The sequence below is a fragment of the Sebastes fasciatus genome, chromosome 17, assembly GCF_043250625.1.
Source record: "Sebastes fasciatus isolate fSebFas1 chromosome 17, fSebFas1.pri, whole genome shotgun sequence".
Taxonomy (NCBI): domain Eukaryota; kingdom Metazoa; phylum Chordata; class Actinopteri; order Perciformes; family Sebastidae; genus Sebastes; species Sebastes fasciatus.
Window position 1 is genome coordinate 12,842,388 of NC_133811.1, and position 23,960 is coordinate 12,866,347.

General features: G+C 39.1%; 1 protein-coding gene across 5 annotated transcripts in view; it reads right to left on the reverse strand.

Annotated features, from left to right (window-relative positions):
• adgrb2 (adhesion G protein-coupled receptor B2) overlaps window positions 1-23,960 on the reverse strand; it is a 318,655-nt gene that overhangs the window by 181,227 nt on the left and 113,468 nt on the right. The gene's annotated exons all lie outside the window — the stretch shown is intronic.

The window sequence follows — 23,960 nt, forward strand, 5'->3', positions numbered from 1 at the left end:
TCCGCCAACAGCCTGATTTTGACTCACACACTGCTGACAAAAAACCCCTATACAGCATATACTGTATAGTGTTTTAGTATTTTTGCTTGAAACTACTTTACATTTGTGTATGCCCTGAGTGTCAGCGCCATCACTTGAGAGTTTCTAGTGGTTCTGTATAAATGTAGTTTGAGGAGGATGTGTGGGAGATGGGAAATGTTCACACCACTCTACCAAAAAAACCTTATGGCATGATACCCAGACAACTTTTTTTTCGAAAATATCACGCTCTGAAATCCAAACAAACGCTTCCTTGCAACACATACTTTTGTCACAGAGATACAACTTTATATTGTAGCCTTATATAAGAAAGATTTTCCAAAATTATACAAAACTACTGCACACTACCACAAATAAATAAGCTTTCGGTCACAAATACTTTTCGTCGGAGCAAAATATTACAAATATACAACAGTTGGATAATTGTATGGAGGGCTATGACTGATATGATCTGATGGGAAAGAAAGACAAAAGGCAGAATATGTTGGGGGTTCATCTCCTTCCACTGATTGTTTTTGTGGTTCTCCGTAGGTAAAAACTGTCTCAATAGAGCACATGGTGTATATTATGGGTATCACTATAGCCTGGATGTAGTTAGCCGTTTTTCTGTCTGTGCTCCATTTTCTTACAGGTTTTAAATCTGTAATGAGACGTCATGGAGCACTCAAAACCAATGCATGACCAATGTGTGTTCATTGCAAAACACAATACATTCAGACATAACAGCTACTTGTTGTTAATAAACTGGCTAAAGTGAATACAACATTGCACTTGGTAGCTCTTTAGCTATAGCATCTTGCTAGCAACGTGCTACCATCTTGTAGTGCGGCAGAATTCACGTCATATCATACAGATTAAAAATGCATGCATGCAAGCATTTTGGAAATGCTGTTAATAAGGTATCCAATATGTTCCACGTAACACAAAACACTGCAATGCCACTATAGTTAGGTCAAATACAACAGTTGATGCTTATATAGTTAATTTAGCTTACTATACATGAGCTATGTGGCTTGTTTATAACATTTTAAAGACTTTTTTAAGAAATATGTTACACAGTGAAGCATAGCTATTTATCTAGGCTACTTTCTTCATTTGCAATGTGTGACCACTAGCTAGCGATGCGTGTAACCATAGTGGAGTAATGTTTGGCAGCTCGGTTAGCGCTTTGTTATTCTTCCCATTCTGCTGATATATTGCGTGAACAGTAATGTGGCATAAAATATGAATCACAATACAGCTAACTAACTACATAAAGCACACCGTTTTCTCCTGTTCTTGCCCTGCTTGAATCAAATTGGTCTCCCTTGCACCAACCAAGGTTACTAAACGTGTGACGCAGCCTCTATACTAAGCATGTGTGTGCCTTTAGAGCAAGTACTCCTCTTCCCTAAGGCCTAGGTTAATGAAACACAGCAGTGGCCTGTACTTCACAGGATTTATGTAGCCTAAGTCGTAAGGCTCTCCAGCTTTGGACACATAGTCCACAGGGCCTGGATAAGAGGCGAGGAACTGTGCTTACTTCACCATGTCAAGAGGTGACCCCCAAAGAGGGAGGACAGTAAGAGGCACTTGGGCTTATAGGAGGGTGGTGTTAATGAGAGCTACAAACACATGAAAGGCAGACTGTGGATGGAGGGGGATACAAAACTGGAGAGATGGAGGAGGAGGAGGAGGAGGAGGAGGCTTTATTGCAATTATACTGGAATTGTGAAAATATGAGCAAAATTTGCATCATCCACCACAAAAAAATAAACAATCTTCTTAAGGTTTTCAGCATTCTGCTGATGCTAACTCAGAGTGATATAGGCTACAGTGCAGAAACTGGTTTATTGCCATGCTCAAGGATGATTCACCTACACACTACTTCTTTTTTTTTTTTGTTGATGGACACAGATTGTTTTTTTCCAGACGTTGAATGTTTTACCCTGAGGTCATGGGAAGGTCTCTGTAACCACTAGTTCACCCTGCTGTGCAGAAAAGAAATGTACAATGGATTTGGAAGGAGCTGAATATTTTTACAGAAGCACAGTGCTGCTAATTTGGTTGGAATAAGAGCAAAAAAAAAAGCTGCTCAAAGGGCGATATGTAGGATTCACAAAGAATATTTTACGAGTGACTTTTTCTTCAAATTTTTTTTTTAAAGCAAACTAGGTGAATGTGCGGGGGTGCACACTATTCAACTGTTATTGGGCCATTAAATAGGCGTCATCGGTTGCTATAAGCACGTATAGATGTGGGTCATTTGGGGCCTACTACGTTGTGAAAGTGAAAGCAACACATTCTAAGAAAATGTAAAACTGAATGAAACACATGACAGCGAAAAAAAATACTTCTTTTGGTTTAGGCTACAGAACCACTTAGTTATGTTTAGGGAAAAAAAACATTGTGTCTTAAAATAACTGTTTCAAAAGTGAAAGGGAAACTAAATGCGATGTCATGTTCTTTCATACCTTCTTTCGGTGATCTACCATGCGAATAGATGATAAAACCTACTAGTGAGTGTAGTAGGCCCCTATTGACCCACATCTATGGTGCTTTTAGCAACTGATAACGACTATTTAAGGCTGGAGTAGGCAGTTGAAAGTAATCAGAAAACAAGCAATCAGAGCCAAGCTGGAGCCTGCTGTCAATCACTCGCCAACTCTGATCAAACGGTCAAACTAGGCAGCGCTGATCAAATATGAATCAAGATTCTGTCACTGTAATGCTTATTTCTCACCTCAACTGTTTTCAGAAACATATTTTAGTGTACTGGTTAGCTGTTGAATGAGAAAGTTTGTGACCCAGCAGCCATGTTGAGATCTGTTGAGGAAATACCAAGCACCGCCCACCAGCCGGTGCAAACTTTCTCATTTTACAGCTAAACAGTACACTACAAGATGTTTCTGAAAACATTTGAGATTAGAATTTGGCATTACAGTAACAGAATATTGATTCATATTTGATCAGCGCTCCCTAGTTTGACTATTTGATTGGAGTTCGCGAGTGATTGACAGCTGCCTCCGTTGAATTACACTTGAACTACAATATGCTGAAAGGTTATCACGGAATTTTTGCCCAATGATGCCAAAAATATACTGCCTGCAGGTTTAATAGTCTGACAACAGTCTAATAGGATGGTGGGGATGTGTTTTTAAAGCAAAGCCAGTAGTAGAAAAAAAGACACATGCACACATTAGATACTGTATCAGTACACTGAAAATACTCTATACTACTGCACATTAGACCACACTACATGAAGGCGTTGTAGTTCCTTTCACTTATCCGGCAGTGTTTACTTTGGAAGAGGCTGGTATTAGTGTGAGACAAGTAACCATAGCAACACCCTATGTCCTGACCTATAAATGTGTTTTTTCTAGTTTCTGATAATCTCGCCTGCTTTTCTGTCTCTCCCTTTCTGTCACAGTCGGAACTGGGTTTTCCTACACAGGATTCTCACCTGCAGATTTTTCACACACGGAAAATATGACATAAAGGGTTTTTAAACAGCGTTGGCTCCGGCTGCTGTGACACTTTGACAAATGCATGGCACAGTTGGGAGGGCTAATGCAGCATGTTGTGAAATATGCTCAAGGAACATCATGCTGTCTGGCATATGATGGGGTTATAGACTAAGCCACTTGAACACGCTCAGATAGTTTCAAACAAATATGCTATGATATAACATCCATACAGGCCGCAACCGCAGCCAGTGACACATGTCCCGCTAACAATGTGTCACTGAACTGTTAAATCCAGGGATTCAGTGTGAATGTAATGCAATATATTCTACAGAATATGACAAATAGCATTTCTGGTGTCCCCGTGGAACTGAGCTTAGATAGCATGTATGAACAAATTAGCATTTTTTTTAATTTTATTGTGCAAATAATAGAAGTTCATCTTGTCAGAGACCTATCAAAAGTGAAGATAAATAGCATTATAGGCCAAACCATGCATAGGTAAAACCTAGCGCACATTTTACGGATGAGAAGAAGTCAGAAGCGTTAAGCAAATTGTTTTTGGGACAATGAACAATGAATATTCATAGACCCACAGTCTGTGCAAGAGTAGGCCCTAAAGTGCTGTCTTCATGAGGCCATTCTGTCCCACTTCACTCTAAAACAGCACTTTACTGTGGGCAACCATAAATATTCATTAGCTTTGATGTCTTCCTTCCCCCTTCCACCTTGACATTAATGTTATCACCAAGGATAGCAAAATATGTATATCCCTCACTCGCTGTCTCTTTTCCCTCTCCCTCTCCTCTCGGCTCCGTCTTCATTCTTTAATGCAGCGAAGTGACAATGTGACTCATCTCGTTTTTGTCTTCCCTGTAAAACTAATGCAAAAAAGAACAGTGTCGGGACACTACAGTTTTAAACTAATAGCACAGCGCTAAAGGCCTGAAGTAGGCAAGTTAATATATGATATGAATATGATTAAAAAAGTTATTTTTCATAAAACGGTCACTATATCCTGACAGCAGTGCATGAGACAGGAAATCTGAAAAAAAAATAATGTGCCTCGGTGTCCTCCTGTGCTCCTAATGGCATGTGCAAGATTTCAAAGACAGGAGGAAAACAACCAATCAGAGCCGAGCTTGAGCCTGTCACCTGTGAGCAGCTGTCAATCACTCGCAAACTCCGATCAAACTAGGCAGCGCAGATCAAATATTAATCAATATGCTGTTACTTTAATGCCTATTTCTCAATTCAAATGTTTTCAGAAACATCTTGTAGTGTACTGTTTAGCTGTAAAATGAGAAAGTTTGTGACCTGGCAGCAATGTTGAGATCAGTTGAGGAAATACCAAGCACCGCCCACCAGCCGGAGCACACTTTATCATTAACAATGCTATTATTGAATATTTGCTTAACGATCCCAAAACACATTCTGCCTATTGCAGGTTTAAAGTCCCCAAATAAGGGATTATATCCCAAAATATTCGTCATACAATTACGATGGCATCTGAGTTTTAATGTCTGCTATAGATGTACATGTGCAAAACTTAGTTGCAAGTCAGAACTCCTCTTTGCAATAGAACTTTTTTAAAAATGTGACCTTTCTCTGCTCTACATTTATTCAGCATTCAAACCGACTCTGGGATAAAAGAATGTTTGTATTTGTTTCTCCTACACAGTGGGACCCCATACTGTACGTTCTCCCTGATGGTAAAAGCAAATGGAAACTATCACCAATTATATTGTTATCCATCTGCCTGTCTCGGGAAGCCCCACAGTCTTGGTACACATGCTGAATAGCTCTAACAGTATCAGTTCTTGCTGCATTGAAAAGCCACCGTAACGTGCTGTGAAACCACAAAGAGGCACACTCGGAATGGCTGAGTTATAAATTACTCACAGACTATGTTTAAGGAGCTCATCCTTGGGAGAGAATAAAATGCACTGCTGAACACGAGACTTTTGATATTCAATGTGTTCAATGCAACCTGGAGTCAACATTAACCACCTGACTGCTGCTACTAATCACATCACTGTCACTTTTGCCTTGTTATTTTGTCGTTAATTGCTCTTGTATATTTTCTATTTTTACTTCTCTTCTTATTTTAGATTTATACACCTCTTATTTTAACTTTCTCTATTTATCTGAGCTTATTTCTGTCCTTGTGCTGCTGCAACAACGGAATTTGCCCTCTGGGCATCAATAAAATCTTATCTTATCACAATCATAATTTAGCCCGTGTGGATGATTCCTGTCTGTAAAACGAAAATGATTTCCTCTGTTTTTTTTGTGTTTGTTGTCGCACCGGGCGATAAGGCTGGAAAACATTTATTACAAAAGGGTCCTTCAAAATAAGAAAATACAAAACTTAATGGCGAAAAAGAAACGTATTAATTGCTGTAAAAAGAAAACGTCACTTTTACTTGAAAATCCTTAGAAATCAGACTTGTCTTGCACATACGTTTTCCCGCAGAGGCAACATGCATAACTAATTAATATATTGGTCCTGAGGTTGTCATTGGGGAAGCTTCAGGAAATGTCTTCAAACACAACATGACAAAACCAACATGACACGGAAAATTTATGGACAGATTTTTGCTTTGCCTCAGAGTATAACATAACTAAGCGTTTATGGCAGCAGTTCTCATGATGTTCTTCTTCAAACACACACACATTCACTGACAAAAACAGAAACGCATCCCTGCTGGGCTTCATCCGTTTCAGCTTGGGTAGTGAGTTTACATGAAAAGCTGCTTATCACATTCTCCAATATACAGCAGCCATTTCTGCTTAACAATTATGCACAACAAAAACACAAGCGCAGTAAATTTGTGAAAGGTTTATCTAGTCTTAGGCTTTGTCCAGACCAACATTAGCAGACCCCACATTCATTTCAATGAGATCCTTGCACTGGCACAGTCAGGGTTCTGATTCATAGTGGTTCCAAAATAATGTTCTAAACAACAAAATTGCATTCTCAATTACGTTTCGAGGGAAATATATTTTCTCCTGGATTATGATTGCAGTTCTAAACAGTTTTAAACACATGGTTCATTTTGTAAATTAAAACAAAACTAATTTGTTAGGTTTAGGTAACAAACCTACTTCGTTAGGATTAGTAAAAAACATCATGGTTTGGCCTAAAATGACATTCATTACGTTATTTAAGCTACGGACGAAAATCAAAATAAGTGAATATTGACTTTTGGTTTCACACGGGACACAAACAGCCGTCTCCTGGGTGAAAGACCTGTTTGTTTGACCCATCCACCACCCCAACCTCCTCCCTACACGGACTTCCGCGGATATGATACGTCAAAAACAGGTGGCAACCTCCGGGTCTGAAAAGTGAATCCAATGCGGATGTGCCTTAAACCTGCATTCTTTCTAAAAGCCAGCAAGGGATGACTCCTCTGGTTGCAAAAATAAGTCTGATTGTATAGAAGTATATGAGAAAATGACCCTATTTCTCACTTGATTTATTACCTCAGTAAACATTGTAAACATGAGTTTATGGTCTCAATCACTAGTTTCAGGTCTGCTTCAATACAGCATGATGTTCATTGAGTAAATTTGTGATTGGCAGGTCGCTACCACTGTGTTGTCCGGTCTGGGAGTTGTCGGTGTTTTTGTCTTACAATTTCAACCTTTTCACAGTGTGTTTTCAGTGACATTTTTGCTTGTTTGAAAAAGACTTATACAGTGTTCGGTTGTACTTCGCTCCACCTTCTTGTGTCACCTCTGGTTGCAAACAACGAAGATGGCGACGGCCAAAAACCAAGATGGCAACAGCCAAAATGCCGAACTCAAGACTTCAAAACGGCAGTCCACGAACCAATGGGTGATGTCACGGTGACTAGTTCCACTTCTTATATACAGTCTGTTGTCAAAAACAAACGTAGTACGTTTCCCTCGAGTGGGTTGTCCATTAATCACAGGCTTGTTGGTTTGATCCTTAGCTCCTCCTGTCCACATGTCAAAGTGTCCTTGAGCAAGACACTGAACCCCAATTGATTTAATGAAAGCATTGAATGCCACCCCAGAAAACCTTGAACCTGGATCAACACAATATAACATCGATCAAATGATTGCAGCAGAGGTAACTTTCAGGAATAGTAGAATTGTCTCTTAGTATTGCAAACCGCTGCTCAGTGTTTTGGCATTTGAGCATTCACACTCATGGATCACTTGCTTACACCTGCCTTCCCGATCGTATTTCATCGCCTCAGTGGTACCTGAACCAATATGTTGTTTTTTTTGTATTGTTTTCAGGATACTTGTGCACAGGCTTTATAGTAAACCAATGCAGGCCCACTGGTCCTTTTTACAGTATGATATGCCAGCGGCAAAGAGAACATAGAGAATTGTGTATTTCATTCACATTAAATAAAAATGCGTAAGGTGCTCCTTTACCAAGAGTGGCCATTATTTAAGAATGGACATTACTGTATAGGGTGAGACTCTTTTCATGTACTGAACCACAAGCATCTTCCTGTAAACTTTCTTGTTCTGTTGGAATAATAGAGTGGAATAGCTCGTGGGTAAGTTGCTTCTGTTTTGGGAAATACATTTCATACAGAGTGCACTGCGGTAGAAAATGCTATTGTCTTATTTATTGATGTGGAGTATTTCTCTCATTTGTGGCCTTCAGCGGAGATCAGCGTATGAGCACACACACACACACCAAACGGTGCACACTAACTGATGCATGTGCATTCAACACACAAGCACACATGACACGCCCGTCTGAATGCTAGCTCCATATCAAAAATTTAAATCTGTATCCTGACGCCAAGGAGTTTCTTTCTACTACTGATTAACAAGTCATGAAATGTTCCTCGCTCTGCCTTCCAGCATAATATCCACATCTCTGCCCCCTTCTCATCTTTGGCTTCACCCCTCTTTAGAAATCTCCTCAAAGGCAAACTTCATATGTCTGCACTCATATACACGCATCCACGTCTGCTCCGTCTTTCATCTCGATAAGATCTTTTGGCTGTAAACCAGTATGAAGAACCAATGTTGTTCAACTAATTTAGCCCGGTTGACATTTCAGAAGTCAGTATTCTGTTTGTCCTTTTATCAAGGCTCACTGCAGCGCACCATCAAGCCAGTGCTTTTAACTTTGCCTTATCAGTTATTCACAAATGGCAGACAAACTGCGAAGATCTCACGCTGTGAAAAGAGACAGCAGTACTAAGCCCCTCAATCACAGCAAAGGCCATTTTGTCTTCTGGCAATGGCATACGCAATACGTTACACATACACACACACAAAAACGCCCATGCACTCATACATATTCATGCGTCCAACATCAGCTTGACATGTGACATGTGTGCCGATGGAAGAACATGGTGTAAATCATAAGTGTATGATGAAATTGAGTAGGGAATTAATTATTAAAGCAGGTCGAGGAGTAGGTCAACAGATGACATACATGAATTTTAAAAGGGGAAAGAAAAATCCACTGTGTGACACAGTTTTCAAGACAAGTGATGGGAGGTTGGGATATCAGTGTACGGTTTGAATGCAGAAAGCTATACCAATCAGTATTATAATACAGAGAGATAGCAGCTTCACATTTCTTTGTGAGTTTTCAGTACAAAGTAGTGCAAAAACTAGCCACTAATTCTTCCTGCCAGTCGTCCGCTATGTTTGCTTTACACTAAAGTCACGTTTGATCGCGAGAGACAATGTGAGATTTAAGTTTTTTTAGTCGGGACTCTTGTTCAGGAATGGAATCTGTTAGTGTGTCACATACTATAGGAACAAATCTGTTAAATAAAAACATAACGGGTTGTTATGTGTGGGGTCTCTCACATTTTCAACATCTGTTGAGATTTGAAAAATCTTTCAGTGTGGGCCAGCCTTAACTGCTGCCATCACCATAGTTTTGTTGTAATAACATGCAAAAAGAGGCGTACAAATGTGTTCTAATGACACACGAAATGTCCTTGTAATGTCGTGCTATTAATACGCCCTCCCATGAGATTGTATTGCACATTGAGCTGTGGATGACAATGAGTTTCACTGATATTAGTGGAGATGATGTTCTCCACTACAGGAAACAATACATGTTAAAAGGTAGCCCAACCTAAGGGGAGTGAATTACCACACTTCACCATGAAATTACTCTTGGAATGCATTTAAGGTGAAAGATTGTGAATGTCTCGCTTTGTGTGCCCACGGTTCTTCTTTTTTTCTTTAATTGCTTGGGCTCCTGAATGCAAAGAATTGAAAGATAAGATGTAATGTAAGTGAAGAGGAAGTGAATGCAAGAAGAAGCGATAGAATGGTGCAATGCAAGAGCCCTCAAGAAAGTGGCCTTCAAGAAAGTGTAACATGGAGGAAACCAGAGAGAGAAAAAAATTGTTTTTCTTTACGGTGTCAATGGGAAGTGACTTCTTATGATTAGTGGCTTCATAACTGCAATTTCCACCCATATGAGATCCATAAAATCTGTAATCAGCAGCAAAACAGAAACAGACAGTATACACTATGAATATGAGCACTGATTAAACAGCACAGAAATGACCACCACTGCTGCCAACACTATCAGGAAGCTATTTTCTGGGAAATTATACAACCCAGTAGCAACTGTTTGGTGCCATATCAGCTCTGTATTGTACTGTGCAGTTTGTGTCATTACCCATACTGAATAAACAAACAGAAGGAATGACAATGCCATTAGTAATGCGATATTGCGGTAAAAATTCATTGACATGTCATCTCACATTGCTCTAAGACAATTACACCTCATTTACCAAGCACTACACTAATATATTTACACTTGGAGCAAAAGCATTTTTCAATATACCGAAAGGGAAAAACATTATTATCATTAGATGCCTCATAGCCTTTAAAAACAATTCACATTATTCAATCTGTTCCAAACCTGAATTTCAATATTGATCTGTCGTCGCATTAACAGGGAGATATTGATAATGACGTCCATTAATTTCACATGAGTGAATAAACAATTGTTGGAGATGAGGATAAGGAAAAGGACTGAGGGGGAAGTTGGCTTGCATGGCGGCAGCATGTTTAGTGAGGTCTTTTTCTTTTTACAAAATAGAACAAATGACAATTTGCAGTGTGTCTAAAGTGCAACATTAGTTGAATAAATGCTCACCAACAGCTTATTAAAAGGCTTATGATGACGATGTAAAAAACATAAAACCACATTGCTGAAAGTCTTGGTAAAGGACTAAGTGATGGAAAACGAGTTTGTTTTTTAAAGTTATTTTCCCCTCAGAGTATAATAAGAGTACTCTATAATAGGAGTATATTTTATATAAATGAAACAAAATATAAAAAAAAAAAAAAAAAAAAACAACAAGCCAGGAAAAACCTATTTATGATCAAGCATCTCTTACTAGTCCAAATAGGATTTAACCACATGCAAACAAAATCATTTACAAAACATTGTACTCCCGTAAGGTGTGGAGTATTAACGTTTGTCAAGAGCCAAATTCAGTTTGTCAAACATTTTACTTTATCTTCATACACAGTCTCAACGTGTAACAAATAAAGGATGTTAGTGGCTAATAATTACAATTTGACTTAGCTAGCACTGCAGTGTTTTGTATATCAGGTTGGAATTAATATAATAAGCATCAGTAGTACTGTAAGTGTGCTCCTTGTCCCAGGACTTGGAGGTTGTCTTCAGTATGTTTTTACTAGTGTTGTATAGTCAAGACCACCTAAACCAAGACCAAGTCAAGACCAAGACAAGACCAGTGCGATTTCCACACTGCATGACACACTTTCTATAAAAGGTGGAACATGCAAACCATATGCACTTTTCAAATTCATCTGAAAGATTCACATTCCCATAAAAAACACCCACTGCTGTCTCAGGGTAATCTCTAGCACACTCCACAGGGAAGTTTAATACACTTTACTGACATTATTTCAACTAAAATACACCACATTGCAGAGCCTATACACAACATAAATTAAAGTATGGTAACTTCTAGTAATTATAATAAACCAAAGTGAAACTCGGACAGTAAATAAAGAAACATGACAATAAGCTATAACATGCTGTGAATACATCCGTCTTTATTTGCGCAAATTAACTGATGGAGACTTTTAGCAGAACGTAGATTAGCAGATGCAGAAGCATGTGTCAGGCTTGACCCTGCAAAACCCAACACACCCACACAGTAATCTTCACACCCTTAACCTTGTTGTCATGGTGGGGGGAAAAACAACTAAATGTCACCATCTGTTGAGTGTTTGGACAGAATCTGATGAGACACACATGCGCACACAGTCATATGCCGATGAAGTGAAAGCTGAGGCAGACCGTGCCTTTGTGTGCACAACACACTGGCATGTGTACGCATGTATACGTCTGCATAAATCTGTGTCTAAGTGTGTTTGTTTGTGTGTGTGTAAGAGGTGTGGTGGGGGTGGCGGTCCAATAAGGAGTTGGAAAAGGGCCTTGTAGTATTGTGGTGGGCCTGGAGGGAATGTGGGTTTCATTGTGAAATAGAGAATCACAGACTGAAGAAGTGGGTGATCGGCTTTCCTCCGCAGCGTATCCCTGCCAACAGATCAGCTTATACTAGCTTTTTCTTTTTTTTTTCCTCGAGAAAACAACACAGATGTATGGTATGGAGGGGAGGTAAGAATAAAGAAGAAATTGGGAGAGGGAGGCAGAGGCACAAACAGAATACTTGGATGGAAATTTAAGTTCCCATCGAAGTTTTCTTCAGTGAATTGTGGTACATAAAGTTTGAAGGGCTTAAAGTGAGGGTAGGCAGAATGTTTTTGGCATCATTGGGCAAACACTCCATAATAACCTTTCAGCATATTGTAATTCAAGTGTTCTGAGAGTAAAATAGACTTCTGCACCTCCTCATGGCTCTGTTTTCAGGCTTTAAAAAATCTAGAGAGAGAGCGTTCCTATTGGCTGTTCATTCGACGGCAGCAGCTGTCAATCGCTCGCAATCTCTGATCAAAAGGTCAAAGTAGACAGCGCTGATTAAATATCTATTAATATTCTGTTACTGTAATGCCTATTTCTTGCGTAAAATGTTTTCAGAAACATCTTGTAGTGTACTGTTTATCTGATCAGTTGCCTAGATTGACTGTCGTGGTCAGTGTTTGTGAGTGATTGACAGCTGCTCAGAGACGGCAGGCTCCAGCTCTGCTCTGATTGGTTGTTTTCCTCCGGTCTATGAAATCTACAAGATGCCATTAGGAGCACCGGAGGACACAGAGGCACATGATTTTTCTTTTTCAGATTACCTGTCTTATGCACTACTGTCTCTTTTTAATTATATTTACTCCAATCTGACCTACTGCTGCTTTAATGTAAAAGGAAAAAAAAAACTTAATAAAATTCCTCAAAATTACAGCTCAGTTTGAAATGGAAATGGTACTTTTCAAAAGCAAAGTTTACAAGAAATAGTAGCTGAAATCCAGTTGTCAAATAAATAATGATATGAAATTATTGGCCTGGAAATATACTAAAAGATAAGACTATTAATTGTTGCCAAGATTTGCTGACAGTAAATACAAAACAAACTGAATCGTTAAAAAATAAATTTGCTGGCCATTTTCTAAAGAGTGCTTTCTTATTTTTTTTCTCATGGATGCAATATCTTCTAACTGTTAAAATGTATTCAATTTATAAAAAAAAAATATCTACATTACCTACTACCTTAATTACCTTGTCAGATTGAAATGCATATCTTATTTTTTGGGACCATTTTTAGATTTGCATAAACTTCCGATGAGAATATAACTTGCAAAAGGAAACAGCCAGAGAAAAATAAGAGGAAAAATAAAATCCCTACTGATGCTCTTCATATCCGACACAGTAAAAGGATGTGTGTCACCAGAATAAACAATAAGAAATGTATTGATCAAAGGGCTCATACATGCAACAGAGCCACTCAAATGAGATTTCCAATTCCTCTGCGACAGCGTTGGAGGGAAATTTTGCAAGCTAATGATTCCTTTTCAAGGCAAAATATGTGCAGCAATTGATTCCCGCCAGTGTAAAAAGGGACAGCTGTGCACCACTGCTCAGATTTCCCAGCTGTAAACCTGATCCTGAATTTGATTTGGGACTGAAATATTAAAGAATTACCGTACATCAATTTACATTGAAAAGCCAAGTCATCTGAATGGGGTGTATAGGGCTTTAAAGAGGCTTTTAAGTTCCAAAAGTCATTGATTGAGCAGAGAGTGCACTGCATGGAGAGACATTCATTAAAAAAAGACAATATGTCACAAAAAGCAATAGTGTGCTTAATGTAATTGTGGCCGCGGGATGAGGGATAAAAAGCAGCCCTAGCTAAATTTATTGTCTCTGTCAACAGAAATGTTAGAGTCAAAGGGAAAATGGAGTGAAAAGGGCAAGATGGTGTGTGTGTGTGAGTGTGTGTGTGTGTGTGTGTGTGTGTGTGTGTCTGTTCAGTTTGACACAGCCTTGTCTACTGAAATTAAATTCCCGTTCAACTAAACTGCATTCTCAACTACATTTGGAAGTAAATGTATTTTGTCGTGGATTACATTTGTCTTTGACGTATCACAAATAGGCTTGTAATTCTGCAGACGACCGCAGCGAGTGACGTAGTACAACGAGTCACGCGCAGAGCAGGTGACGTAGTATATCGAACAACCGAGTAGGGTCTAGAAGGTAACCCCCAAGTTGCGAAAACGTACCAAAGTCTTGCGAGACTCGCTTCCTGATGACCTATCCTAACCTTAACCATTCAAGGTCAATGCCTGATATATATAGTATATAGAGCGACCGTTAATGACAGTTATGTGGAATAATAACGAGTTGCGTCTAGAAGGTAACCCCCAAGTTGCGAAAACGTCCAAAACTCTTGCAAGACTCGCTGCCCAACAACCTATCCTAAACTTGACCATTTAAGGCCAATGCCTAACCTTAAGTATTCAAGGCCAATGCCTAACCTTAACCATTCTAGGTCAATGCCTAACCTTAACCATTCTAGGTCAATGCCTAACCTTAACTATTTGAGGCCAATGCCTAACCATTCTACCATTCTAGGTCAATGCTTAACCATAACTATTTGAGTTTAATGCCTAACCATAACTATTCAAGGTCAATGCCTAACTGTAACCATTCAAGTTCAATGCCTTACCATAACTATTCAAGCTCATTGCCTAACCCTAACCAGTCAAGGCCAATGCCTAACCTTAACCATCTCGCAAGAGTTTCGTAACTAGGTTATGTATACTGCGCAAGCCCACACACATTTGACAGTGCGTACTCCTCCTGTGTATGTGCATGTGTGAGGGTGTGTGAACTGATGGAAGAACCATCCATCATCACTTCTCAAAAATGTCTCTGGATAAAGGACGCCTGTTTGTGTGTATTTGTGTGTAAAGCCTATATGTGGATGTAAATCATAACCACATAGCAAGGACAGTGTTACAGACCATACTCACAGGCCATAACACACGCACACACATTTACGGTCCTGTGGATATCGGAGAATATTTTAAAATGGGCAGCCCAGCTGCATGCGTGTATTACATGAATATATGAATAATAAATGAGAGCATGATGCCAAAGAAAGCCCATGCTCGTACGACGCCGGAAATAAACGTGAATCACGCTTTGCTTGGCTTTGACAGCTTTTTTCATTCACACTGCATGGCTAAAGTGGTGGAATAACTTGTTTATGTTAGGACTAATAAGAAACCTGATCAGCGGTTCAAAGCAATTCATAGCACATAATATGATTCTTAACTATCCAGCTAAGAAGCAGTCAAACTTTATTAACGTGTTTCTTTGAATCTATTTGTGTTTGTGTGCGATTGTGGAGATGGCGGTTGTTGTTATCGGTCTCTTATCTTTTCTCTTTACGTAACACATCTTCCCTCTCTAGCTGCAGTAGAGCAGATCAAGCTCTCCCTCTCTCTTTGAAGTGTTGCCAGGCAGGGTATTTATTTCATTATCTCCTCTCCCACTCTATTTCCTCTCCTTGTTTTTAAGGCTCACTATCAAGGGGAAGACAGGAGCCGAGGCGAGGAAAAGCTGACGCTGCAGGTACAGGCCAACAACCGTGGACTGTGTGTTTGTCTTTGTGTGTTCACATCTTTATGTGGGCGATATGTCCTCACAAGGATGGAGAGATGGGAAATCGTATTTTCCATCCTATACTATAAGCTTTTTTTTTTCATGGGGATTCAGGGTTTATTGTTTATTTGGTTCTTATAGTCAAAGGATAAATGTCAGAAATATTCAAATGTGTGTGTGTTTTTATTCCTTGGACGTATAAGTATGTCACACACACACACACACACCTGTGGGGCCCAGAAACAGTCTAAGATGGTGGTAGGTTGGGGGAGATATTGAATTGGCAAACACAAATTCACCCACTGAGCATGCTCCATACCTGTGAGTATCAATCACGTCAGCAAGAACTACATCGACACCTCGAAGGGGACGTGAATTTACCCGAGCACATGCGTCTGTGTGTGACCTTTCTCCCTGTGTCTGTTTGACACGTGTCACACCTCAGCTGGGGGGTTCAGGGGTTAAAGTTGGCCGTGTCCACGGTGAAGCTGTGTACACCCACAGGGTCACAGGGGAGAGCCGACCTTTCACACACAGCTATTGACCAGGTGCAAGATATGTCTGGATGGTGCAGTGTTGCAGTTTAACTTCAGTGTCTGGTGAATACCCACCATTATAGGGCAGAATACTATGTACATTCATAGCACAAATGATGCCAAACATAAATCTACAATAAAAATATGGCGAGAAAAGAAACAACAGCTAAACATAATATCTCTATAACTACATTTCTGATCGAATTACACAGACTCGTGACGGTTATGGAAAGTGACAGTAACATTTCCTCTTTCGTACAATTCCCGAGCCTCTGGCTCCGCGACTACTTCCCTCTGTCTGAGCAGCTGTCAATCATAACGTCTCACTCCCGTTTTATAGCATCAAATAACTAATTCAAACCAAACTTGCTAACCAGACAAATGAACACTTGAAGAAACATCAGGGTGATAAGAACTACCTAAAAAGACAGAAACCATCTATTGGGAAATATTTATGTGACGTGTATTAACATGGAGGAGGCGGGCTTTATGATCTATACTGCAGCCAGCCACCAGGGGGTGATCGAGATGTTTTGGCTTCACTTTTGGGGTGCTTTCATGTCATCCATCTTTATATACAGTATATGTGTGGACCATATACCGTAGATCTGACCATGAAGTGTGTGGGTGATCAACTGGGCTTGAAAGGCTCCATCTGGATGGCATCATGGGATATGATAAACAGTTTGTGCACTGAAATTAAATTTGTTACAAAGATACACAAGTACAAAATGTATTTGGATACTCTACTGACTAAAAACTCAAAATGAATTGTTCTCCCACGTCCTCCCAGATGACATATACAAGCCGAAAAAAAAGTGAAGTAAACAAGAAGGAGGTTTGGTACAAGATTGGCTATTACAAACAAAATGTCACGGTAATTGTTCAATCACGGCTATGTTTAACTGCTGTTTATGAGCCATTATTTTGAAAAGGTGCGTTTTAAGTAAAACCAATGAATCACGCTTTCAACCTTGAGTGTGTAATGGAGAGCAGTTTGCATGGAAAATGGAAAAGCTCAATAGTTTTCCAGTGCCATTTTACACAACAAGCATGCTCAATTGGACATTGCCAACTAAAGAGTGAAAGCACTCCACGCTGTAATTTAGCAACACACCAACATTAAAGCCACAGTTATTACAGAGAAACATGCCCGCAGGCCATCAACATGACCAGCCATGATAAAATTACCAGTCCCACAAATTGTTATTATTACTAAAGCATCTTTCATATTCTAACTAGAACACATCCAAACTCTGCACAGCTAACAGTATTGATAAAAAAGTTTTACCCAAAAAACTTTAAATGAACATTATAAGTCTATAAAGAAAGCTGCTGTTTTGCACTGCTGCACAATCACATAGGTACGGAGACATTAACACTATATAGCCGATGAAAGTAAGCAACATTCATAAATATCAGTAGACTACCTTACTAGAAACAAATACATGTGCGGTATACACCAGTGTTGGCAGTGTACATCTGCAGCTATTCGCTGAACGCCACAGAAAAAGAAATCAGGAGGAAATCCTGGGATAAACCGGAGACTGCAATGTATTTGTTAGAAAACTAATCCCATACTAGGGGGAAGCTGGATTTCGCCAAACTGAAGTCTAAAACACTGAGTTTGCCAAGTACTGTACATTCTTATTCAAAGACAATTATGAACAAATATGGACGACAGCCAATACCCGTGGTAAAAATACAAATGGCCGAGTTGAAAGCTTAAACAGTTTTCTAAATTCCTCCAACTGTTCCAGCTTTGTCTGATGTGCTTTTATGTTCGAAAGAAATAAGTAAACACAACACGTTGACTCGACAAATGAGGTGATGTTTGAAGAATGCATTATAGCTGTAATGCTATTATCTGAACAGCACTGTGTAAGCATTATAACTGTGGGACTTTATTCTGAGCTCTACTTTACATTGGTACAACTGATACATACAAATTTTATAAACCTCTAACTACTAAATATTGCATAATCTAGTACACACCTTTACTAACAGACCAACATATTATCATACAACGGTTCGTATGATATCTTATGAAAAGTTATTCCTAATTTTTCGTGCGTTTTCCTACGAATGTCCAGCAACACCTGACACACGTGTCAATTTCCGCCGCAGTATTTCAAAATAAACTTTCGTCTTCACAGGAAACATTGATTTAGGAAACTAAACTACCTAGTTAGGTTGAGGAAAACATCAACTTGGTTAGGTTTAGGCAACAAAACTACTTAGTTACGTTGATGAAAAGAGCAACTTGGTTAGGTTTAGGCAACAAAACTACTTAGTTACGTTGAGGAAAAGATCAACTTCGTTAGGTTTAGGCAACAAGACTAATTAATTAGGTTTAGGAAAAGATTGTGGTTTGTGTAAAAATAACTCTGCTTGTGGCGTAATTTAAGTGAAGAATAAATCAACGCCGACTTCTGGTTTCACATAGGGTACGGAAACCAATGTCCTGGACGAAATTTCAGTGTTTTTTTTATCCACCCATCCACCCCGACCTCCTCCTTATACTGCGTTTGTTGCTCTTTATACTTCCTGGTTCACAATTACATGGATGACATACAAATTGATATTGTGGGATATATACGAATTACAGTGCATTACTTTTCTACGATCAGTGTATGAGAATAGACACATGCATTTTGGTGTATAGGAACATGAATTTAATGCCAGAATGGCTGGATTACAGACACCAGCACTTGTCGAAAACACAGTTTCTTGTGGGAGGAAGTCATAGAAAAAAAATAAGCTTATTTTTAAAAACTTAAGCTGTCATGCTCTTCTAAAGCAGTTACTCAAATGAAGTCAGATCAAGACAAATACATATAGGTGCACTGGTATGCTCAAATTTAATTGCCATCTTCAAGGTTTCAATTTTAAAACTAAAATAGAGATTAAAATAGTTCTACTTAAGAGTCCTGACAGCATGATGTAAATGAGGGCCCATTAAAAATATTGCAAATTTGACACATCATGGTTGTCAGGTGAAAATGTTGTTATTGCAATTTTGGTTTTCATGTTTTCACTTTCACTGAAGGATTCGGTGCTCTTCTGTGGATTGAGGAAATAGCCGTTGGGTTTAAGACACCTTTTCAAAACTAATTAATAAAATGAAAACAGCTCCTGAAAAGCTGACAGTTTGGGGTTATGTGGGTTTTACCTAACAAGAATGATATGCAAAATCTCCCTAATCAAGGCAAAATCTGCTATTAATGTGTATGTCTAAAGCCATATATAGAATCTGGGTTACATTGTCATGGAAGTGATTCATATTTTGATTCCATTAGAATTTATGATCCTCCCTTTGAATTTTGATGATTAAACCATGGCTGCATCAAAAATCACAGTGCACTACCTACCAAATATTTGTACTATATCTTTTAAGATACTTGTGTGTGAATATACAGTAGTATGTATCTTTTCAGACGCATTGAGCAGTAATTTATACTGTCACTTCCTGAGAGCCTCCTTGTCGGTTGGAGACGTGTAACCATTAAAATACATATTACGCCTAGCAAGGTGAAATATTATACTTACACTTAAATTGAAGTGTTATTGATGTTACAGAGCTGTCCGTCAATGTCTGTTATGAATGTCATTATCACTACCACATTGTATTGTGGGATATTTATGCCGGTATAGTGTCCAGCGTTGTATATACTGTAATATTTCACAACAAATAGTATACATTTCACGTACTATTGGTTTCATACTAAGGTTTCAGACATACTTAAATATCTCACATGCTGTTTTAGCATATTTGTTAGTGTGGAATATCGGCCGCAACCCATGTTTTACACAATCGTAGCTAACGCATCTCAGTCAGTGCAAAAACCATTCACGAGACTGCACTCAACGTCTCTACTTGTGCCTGGAACAAGCCATGTTGCATCCATCCTCGACTCCTTTACCAAAACTGACGTGGTCCCTATCTCTCATTATCACCAATCCAGCCCTCATCTCCCCTCCCTGAACACTGCTCACCTCAACCTTTCCCCCCTTTTTACCATCGTTCTCCCCTGCTCATCGTCCTCTCAAAATCTGACAGCTGCCTTAAGGTAAAGGGGGAACAAAAAAAAAAAAAAAACTCCCTCGTCTCCCTCCAGCCTTCCCTCTTGGGTAGTATACCTCTTCTTCTTCTTTATTTATCCAGACCTGTCTTTCACAGGGATATATTTCTTGTCTGCTTCACTTCTTCTCCTCGCCTCGTGCACTGACAGATATATAGAGATGGAGAAGAGAAGTGTGTGTGTGTGTGTGTGTGTGTGTGTGTGTGTGTGTGTGTGCGTGTGCGTGTGTGTGTGTTGGGGGTTAAGGGAAAAAGAGAACGGACATTTAAGAGGAAGGAGAAAAGAAAGGGGGACATGATGTTCCGTTGCTTAAAAGGTGAACTTTAGATCGGGGGCACTGATATTGACAGTGACAAAATAAAATGATCAATTTTGATAATGAGCATCACATAAAATTACACCAGAATGAGGCACAGCGGTCATTGCACTGTATAACTGGTAGGACAATCAGGAAAGGGCAGATACAAGAGAAGAGACCAATATGAGCAACACTGATATCACACACTCCCTTTCTCTTTACACACACAACTCCATCACAACCCCTGACATTGGCTGGAGTCTGGCACTATTAGACGGTGAGGTCAGAAAACATGATCTCTGTTGGGAAACATATATGTGTGCATGTGTGTGCTTGTGGAGGATGGAAATATGAAACACCTTTTCTCTGAAGCGCAAGTTTGTGAAAGTGTATGTCCTCTTAAGTATATGCTCTCTGTATATCTGTGTGTAAACATTGTCGAAGTAATTTAAAAAAAGCTGTAACTTTATCACACATCCATACAACGTGAAAAGAAACAGATGAAAAATATGTATAGGAAAGAAACAGCAGTGCTTTGAGCTAAATGCTAACATCAGTGAGCTAGCATGCTCAATATGATCAGGTTGTTCTCATAAACCGTTCGTAGCTATACTTACGAAAAGTAATGCACTGTAATTTGTAAAAATTCCACAAAATCAATTCATATGTAATTCACATAATGGTGAACCAGGAAGTATTGAGAGAGACAAACGCCACAAAAAAACACCAGACCTTCACCCAAGAGACTGGTGTTCGTATCCTGTGTGAAACCGGAAGTCAACTTTGATTCATTTGCAACGTTCATCCGGAAGTTACATCAATTCTGGAGTTATTTTAACCCATACCACAATCTTTTCTTAAACCTAAGTAGTTTTTGTCACGTAACATCCGTACTTAAGTTACCAGTTCCGGTCTTAATCTAACCCAAACCACGATCTTTCCCTAAACCTAACTAAGTCGTTTTAGTGCCTAAACCTAACCAAGTTGTTTCCTGCGGAAACAGAAGTTTATTTTGAAAAGACTGGGGAGTAAATGTTGGACATTTGTAGGAAAAGCCACATAAAATGAGGAATAACTTTTCATAAGATATCATACAAACCGTTGTATGGGGATACGTTGAAATGATAACTCTGACGAAGCAGATATTTAGCAGGTAAAAGGTTTACTGTGTTCAAAGTCTTGGTTGGATGTGTTAGCATGCCTTTAATTAGCGCTAAACACAAAGTACAACTGAGGTTAGTTTTAAAGGTCACAAACTTAAGTGTTGCACAAATAAAAAATTGGACTGGTGAAGGTGCTACACCAAGTTAGGAGAATACCAAAGTTGTTTAAATTCATCCTGAAGGAGAACAAGAATGTCTGTGCCAAACCATCCAATAGTTGTCGAGACAGTTCATAAGAAAACACAAATGTCAACCTCACAGAGCGCTAGAGGAAAAGTCAGAGGAACACCAAAGTCATTGTACCAAATTTAGTGCCAATCCATCAGGTAGATGAGATATTTCACTAGATAATTGAAAGCATTGCCCTGCTGTTGGCGCTAGAGGAAAAGTCAGGGGGTCACCAAAGTCATTAGGATCCATCCTCTGGGAACCATGAATGTCTGTACAGAATTTTATGGCTTTCCATCAAATCGTTTTTAAGATATTTCAGTCTGGACTGTAAGTGGTGGACCGGCTGACAGACGGACATTGCAATCCCCAGATCCACGCCGCTAGCGTTGCTAAAATCTGATACTGTAGCGAAAAAAAGAAAAGCAACTAGATGATGAAAATATTTGGCATCAATGATACAGAATGGAATGAAATCATAAAGGAGAGATAAGATATGGAAACCGCAGTGTAGATGCAATATTTTCCAACACAGTGAAAGCAGCAGACAATGTTTGAGTCTTGCTTCTGAAGAAGAGAAACATCAATAAGTATGGATGTTTGTTTTGAAGCAAAAATTAAATTGTCCATACGCTGCCAAACCACTTATGCTGCCGTTGGTGTTCAATCAAGCGAGGACTATTGAAATGCAAATGTTAATGACGGTGGCGGAGGACAATTATTCTCACGCAGACTGAATCTGTGTCTGGATTTTTTGGCACAAAAGGAACTAAACAATCCCACTAGATCTGACATCGTATCCCGGTGTGGATGTATTAATCCCTAATATATTCCGACTCAGCCTAGAAACTGTCCAGATAGAGCATGATTCGCTATATAGAAGAGAACAGGATGCAAGAGTATAGGGGAGACCATCCTCAAAGACATAACTTTGGAAAACCTACACTTTTAAGCAAGGCTAGGAGTGTGTAGGTATCTGAGATTCATTCCAACTCTAGAGACTGCCAATAGCCAGAGAGCGAGAGTTCACAGAGAAGTCAGACAGAAGAGTTCATGTCAGTTAAGTCAATAATAAAAAAGATGTGCCTAAAGTAACTGCAGATCTAAAGTCCTTGAAGTTAAATCGCTGCCTCAAAACACATTAAAGAACCATGATTACATAACAGTCTGCTAACCACTGCTTTCAGTTTTGATTATCTCTTAACTGCAAATTGCACACAGTAAACATCGTTGCCAACCATTTGAAAGGCAGCAATATCGTTTTTAACATGAGATTGACTCGAACGATATACACTACAATAACATTTCAGTGACTTGCTTGAGATGTATACATCACACCGAACATCAAGTTATTCTTGAGAGCAGTAAAGAAGTTGTGCACAAATTCCTGAATGATGGCTGTCAACAAGCATTCAATAGTTGTTGAGAAGTCAAAAAAGAGCAACATTGGGCACTGGAAAAAAGGATAACGTGGCAGCTTCTTGCAGTAATAGGATGGTTGTTCGACATGTGCTTCTCAAGTCTCAGAGTTTTCTTAAACGTATATGTCCCTGGATAACTTAAACTTGCTAACTTAATGGCATTTATAACCTCAGTTCTCTGGGAGTAGATTTTCATATTGGTGAATGAATTAGAAGTAATGGCAGTCTGAAAATCAATATAAACACTAATAGCATGCTTTAAAAAGTGGTGCACTTGTGCCCATTTCTCTAATTATCGAGGCAATGAATGCATCTCTAAATGTCTGTGATAGCTGAAATGTTCCTCTGTGATCTTCAAGGCCTTCTAATGCTTTTAGTTTTTGGAAATTAAAACACTGTTTAATCTCTGCAGGTGTAAAACAGGTCTGTAGCAAGCAGTACACATTTCTTCCTGTTTATTGTTGGGTCCTCCATTAAAACAAAGGTTGCCATTAACCCTTAAAATGGTATATTATACTCTCTATGGGCAGTGCTCAGGATTGAGTCCTAAAACCTGGAAATGAGTTAGCATTTTAGCACTGCTGGTTCCCTCGTCTGGAAGTTGATGGATTTTCTTGAATGGGTTTTTAGTTAGATGCCTGAAATAAAGTCTGCGGTTAACACAAGCTTAAGAGATTTTAACGTTTTGTCATCCGACATAAAATATATATCAGTAAATACCCCACCAGTGAATTTTT